The sequence below is a fragment of the Helianthus annuus genome, chromosome 11 (genome assembly GCF_002127325.2).
Source record: "Helianthus annuus cultivar XRQ/B chromosome 11, HanXRQr2.0-SUNRISE, whole genome shotgun sequence".
NCBI lineage: Eukaryota > Viridiplantae > Streptophyta > Magnoliopsida > Asterales > Asteraceae > Helianthus > Helianthus annuus.
In genome coordinates, this window is record NC_035443.2 from 156543614 (window position 1) to 156549641 (window position 6028).

Consider the following 6028-nt stretch of genomic DNA (forward strand, 5'->3'; position numbering starts at 1 on the left):
TAGACCTTTTAGTACAAAGTATAAATTAATTCTTAGAGGCTTAATATAACTATGTATTATTATCGAGCTATCTATAATACTAACATGAACCTGTTCACACCTAAGCAATTTGAAATCACCAAATTCAATTGCATAAAAACCAAACATTACACCAATTTAAGAAACGCAAAGTATTAACAGGAACCTAATTATCAATTGAAACTCAAATAACATTATCCATCATCTCACTCTCAGTAATGTAATATAATTACTTGTTTTGGTGGTTGTCAAAACATTCATTCTATTCTCCTTCCAGCCAGCCGGCTGCTTGCTTGCTTGCAATTTGCACCTTCACCATCAATCATCTTTCACCATTCATTTGCCAACTCAATCTCCCTGTCACACCCCAACCATTTTTATATATCTTCTTTCTTTTTCCTTTTTAATAATAATAAAAAAAACAAAAACAAATGAATAATTGAATATACCTCCTCCAGGTTTGCCATCTTTCTCTTCTTTTTCAAACCTTCTTTTACTTTGTGTGTCCTTTTCCTCTTTTCTGTGTGCTTCTTCTGAACCGATCTCCCCACCAGTGACGGACGGCTGCTCCTTCAGTGCAAAACTTTTCGCCACGTGTCTCAAATGAAGCTTTTTCACAATGAATATACTCTTCAACTCCCCGCGATGCACGCTGTACGCCCTCACCCATGAGCACAATGCATTCTGCGCTCACTTCTTTATCTTCACCTATTTAAATAAATACGCTCCTTGCTTATCAAAATCAATTTGTTTCCATCTTTCACCGTCTGCAACCAAAAGATCAAACATGAACACTTTTCAAAAATTCAAAACAACATATATAATCACATAGACCTGTACAATGTACCATCATCATACTGAACCACTCTTGAAGGGGTAACCATAGAAGACTGAAGTCGAATAGTTACTATATAAACCATCCATGTTGCAAATTAGTAATTATATAAACCATCCAAGATAAACTATATAATAAACACAAAAAAAAGCAAATTTGAAAGCATGGTGCCAAAGTAAAGAATTGATGAAGTAGAACTCACATAAATCATAAATGAACCCATGGTGCCAAATAAAGAATTACTGAAAGAAGCAAATCTAAAATAAATGATCTGTTAGTTATCATTTGTCAACCTGATGAACACAAAGAAAGAAAAAAATAAATAAATGCGTAATTGGATCTTGTGAGTATTCTGGTAACAGGTTCTCATGGTTACCAAAAAACAAAACCACCATATACATAATGAGAATACACACCCTAACCTAGTGGGCTTGACCTTTTTCCTTCAAAAATACACTTGGGTAGGGGGGGGGGATCGAACCAGAACTCAATGGCCGTTTCCAATGTACTTCTGACTCTAAGGCTCAATTAAGCTATGACCCATTTACCACATGCATCAATAAATTGCATAGATCTTTAACCAAGATATTTTTTTATTACTTCTATTGACTTTTCGGTCAACTCTAACAAAAAAAGCCAACTTTTATTTTTGACCCTACATTCTTATAATATAAAACTCAAATCAACTTTTGGGCCATCATTAGTTCTCATTTTGGGTCTGTTTATAAAATTTAGAAGCCAAACCCAATTGTACATCTTCATATCAAGTTTAGAGCTATAAAAGTTGTACCTTATGATCCATAAGTTGTACCCATGCTGTAAACATTGATTCTTCACACTTTTCCATTCATGCAACATACATACTCCTCATTCCCTTGTTTTCAACAACCCAACTCACTAAACCATTGCATTGACCCACTTTTTTGAACGACGAAGAAATTCAAAAGTACGCCAACCATTAGACATTTGGTATCTGGACGACGTCTATCTCACAACAACAGTCCAAAGGTCACCTTCATCTGTTTTAAGAACAACAGACCAACAACATATCCATGTGGATCATTCTCCATAGTATTAGATGGTGTCAATGGCTGTAAATGTAATTAATATTAGTAAAATTTGAAATAAAGTTAAGACAATATATAAAAGTAATAACTAAAACTAATTTGTGTAACATGAAATACACCAGGTAAGACGTTGAAGCGTCCATAATAATATTGACAAATCCAGGAACCATTGTTGTTAACAAATGCAAACAATACATACTAATGAATTATTATAATGAATATTATTCATGGCATAATCACAAAATAACAATCAACGAACTAATACAATACATAATAATGTATTATTAGGCTAAATATCATAGATTGAATAATCACAAAATACAACTTAACAAATAAAGAGAATACATAATACAAAAATTAACAATCTGTACATAATTTTTACTACATTAGGCTTTAATCAAATTTGATAAAGTTCAACAATATACACAACATTTCAACTGAAAAACATGAATATTATGTAACAAATATATACCTGATAATTGCAAGTCGGATAAAAGTCTAACGCCCTTTCGAGTCCAATTCTCCATTAGCAAGTTGATCCAACTCAACATCATTTCACAATGCCACATCATCATGATTAACTTTATTTAGTTAAAATCCTAACATGACATAAACACAAACTATAAAAAATATTTAGACACCTATTAATCAATATTGAAATCTTATATTAACAACCCTACTGTTCAACTTGGTGACTCAATTAGTAATATTGTTCAACTTAGTGACTTTATTAGTAAATTACCCTTACTTTGTTTTCTTTACTTCATTTATCAAAAAAGTTACACTTACTTTGATAAGCACAACTGTTGAATGATGATCTGTTGGATTAAAGGGACCAAATTTTAAGTTGGTAAAAAGTCAATTTAAGATCGAAGACCATATATTTTTTTTTTCTTTTCATGGTAGCATATGCAACAACTTAAGCAATGGAAACAACATACCTCATTTCTCAACCGGCTCAATTGGAGCTTCGGGCTGACGTCGCAAGAAAACCCCAGCACCCGTCAATTCTAGTTTCTTCCTAGAGCTTTGAAGAGAAACATCTCGCATACTGGACATTGGAATCAATCTTAGGGATATAGTAAAGCACACATATTTTACTGATGCTATGTTCTTCATGTGAACAAAACCATTACCTAACCACTTCTACCCGAATTCCATATTTTACATACTAATAGAAGACCCAGTCTTCTTTGGTAACTCCAAAAATAATGTCTATGTGTGACTAATTACCAGAAATGCTAAGATTAAATTAGAAACTTAGTTACTCACTCCTTAGCTTGTGATATTAAAGCATACACGATTACCAGAAATACATGGATTAGAAAACTTACTATTTTTTTCTAATTTTTAAGCATACATGTAATACATGTCATGGCAGACCCGAACCACCATACATTAGCATCAGGTATAATAGATCAAAATAGGTCAGTATATCAATAACTTAATCTAAATACATGAATATATAACTTAAACATAATGTCATTCAACTTATAGCTCTAGTAACTGAAGACGCCTTTTCACTGTGAATTACCGATGAGAAAATAGTATCGGGTACCGGTTGGAAACCGATATCAAATTTCCGAACGGACTTGATTTTTGGTACCGATTCGGTACCAACATTTTACGTTTTCGGTACCGGTTTTTACCTTCAAATACCGGTCCGTACCGGTTGGTGCCAAGCTCATCCCTTATGTGAATGTATCAAATACACCTGATAACCAACAACATTCAATTTTTTTAGTAAAAATCATATTTAATATCACAACGGTGTGGCTTTAAATTAGTGCTAAAAAAGGTATAAAATGGTCGTATGTTTCACCTAAGTATAATTCCCATGTAGGCTAGGTTTCATCTCTTTAATTTGCATTGACCGAAAAAAATCTTGTGGGTCAACCTTTTTAAGTATGCCCATTAAGTATGAGAGGTTATCTGATTCTTAATCAAACATGACTTGTCCACTTAAAAAATAGATCACCTGATTCACATAATGTTCATGTGGAATAACATAACTTTTCTTTCCAAGTAATTGGTTCCCTTTCGGGTTAATATATGTATTTCAACTAAACCAAATTTTCAACATGCCTCAAATGTTGTGAAATAACATGAAGAAATCAGTATTAAGTTCAAGTTTACTTCAATTGATAAAAAAAATAAGTGCCTCTTCAATACTCTCATCGTGTATAATAAATAAAAGATTAGCATGAACTGGTTTCACACTTTCACTAAAGAATACACAATGGATGCTGGGCATAAATAAAAGCATACCTCCACATTGGGAGATTGTAACAGAGACAACAGTTGCTGTGTAAATGATTCCACTTGCATCCTGCAGGTACATTAAGAGAAAGATCAGTTTTAAATGAAGGAAAAAAAAAGAATGAATGTGGCAAGAATTTTTTTTAATTAAAATTGGCATTGTGAACTGTATCATAAACAAACCTTTACACCACTGGGAAAAATTGAGTATCTTGACCATTAAAACCAGCAACCCCCATACGTCTATCTACGAACTAATTATCCAGCGAGTGATGCGATGGTTAACTATTGCTACAGCCACGACCTTTCTATAGAATCACAATGTAAGTTCGTTAACTAGCCACGACCTTTCTATAGAATCACAATGTAAGTTCGTTAACTACCCGATAAATACATGGTGGTTGAGATTAGCATCACTCATTAACGCATTCTCATTAGTCACGATTTTTTTTTTTAAAGCAAACACCATCTTTTTAAGCTAAAAAAGCTGGACATTTTTTTTCCTCAAATTTGAGCCAACAATTCAATTCTTCATGAAAACTCGTATACGCAAGAAAATTAAAAAAACTCAAAATGTGTACTCTTGCCAATAGTTTCGCCATCTTTTAACCTTCGGACCTCTGTTTTAGATGATTTTGGTGGTACAATCTCCATTATAATCCCCTCTTTTAGTTTTCCTTCCCACATCTGGGAAAAAACAAAAGTAAAAATCAATACTTAGATCTTTATCAAATTTGATCCGTTTTATTCAATTAAATAAGGTTTCAAAAGTATCAACCGTAACAAATATCCTTTAAATCATATAAAACAAAAACTATTAAATAAATAAAGTCGAGCATTCTTCATAATCAATATATATTATAATTAATCAAAAGGCACCAAGAATGGCAGTGAATAAAATCTGACAATCTTACAATAAACTCTTGAATTGCAAAGAACTTGTCTCCAAATCTATCATATTTTACCTAAAACAAACATGTAAATTTGTGTTAGTGAAGGAAAGGCACTCTAGTCAACCCACAATCAAGAACAAAGGCATAAATAAAAAAGGTTGAAACATTAAAATAAATGAATAAGACTTATGAACAATTAAAATAACCAATATACAATCGTCAATTCCAGTGTTGTAATCGGTCCTCTCATGGTTAAATAAGACTTAAGAACGATTAAAATAACCAATATACAATCAAACTACGCAACAATTTAGTACCAAAATCAGACTACGTCAATTCCAAATGGAATTAGGATTTGATGATTACCTTCATCGCAAAACCAAGTAGATGCCGGCCTGCAATTTGTGAAAAAAAATATAACATATTAACAAAACCATTAACAATTAGCCAAAAAATTATTTATTACATGATTGAAGAATAGAATGGCGAAGGCATGTTAAAATCCCTCATTACGATATAATCGAGTATACATCTATAGAAAATACAAACAAAATCTATTAGATGAACATACTAATTTGAATAATATGTGAGAATTTCGAAATCATACCGTGTTTTGCACAGCAGCGTTGTTGAATGAGGCGAATGAGTAATTAGGTTAATTAAGGAGTTTATGTAGTCGGGTCAAAATCCGGGTATGGTAAAACAATAACAATGAGAGTGAAGTGTCAGCTTTATGTGGTGGTGGAACCCTAGCCGCCGCCCTGTGCCTTGAACCACAACCATCAAAAGTAAAATCAAATCAATGAAAACAATTGATCAAAAATCCTAATCTTAACAAAAAAATTTGATGGAGAGGAATCGAACGGTAAGATAAACATCAAAAGTAAAATCAAATCAATGAAAACAATTGATAGAAAACAAACCCTAGTCTGAACAAATCAATGTAATAAATCTGG

The 6028-nt window shown here is 32.5% G+C and overlaps 1 long non-coding RNA gene across 6 annotated transcripts; it reads right to left on the reverse strand.

The window, feature by feature from the left end:
- Positions 1-108: 108 nt before the first annotated feature.
- On the reverse strand, positions 109-5465 carry LOC118484292. Of its 6 annotated transcripts, XR_004873222.1 has the most exons (13): positions 5439-5465; positions 5094-5144; positions 4527-4866; positions 4363-4483; positions 4189-4249; positions 3570-3634; positions 2862-2971; positions 2393-2519; positions 1644-1944; positions 1056-1110; positions 866-925; positions 468-785; positions 109-375 (listed from the first exon to the last, which is right to left on the reverse strand). It is a non-coding gene; the product is annotated as an uncharacterized LOC118484292 (long non-coding RNA). The 6 variants fall into 6 exon arrangements; XR_004873223.1 differs by lacking the exon at positions 3570-3634 and having other exon boundaries at positions 4363-4487; positions 4798-4866; XR_004873221.1 differs by lacking the exon at positions 3570-3634 and having other exon boundaries at positions 4363-4487; positions 4761-4866.
- Positions 5466-6028: the final 563 nt, after the last annotated feature.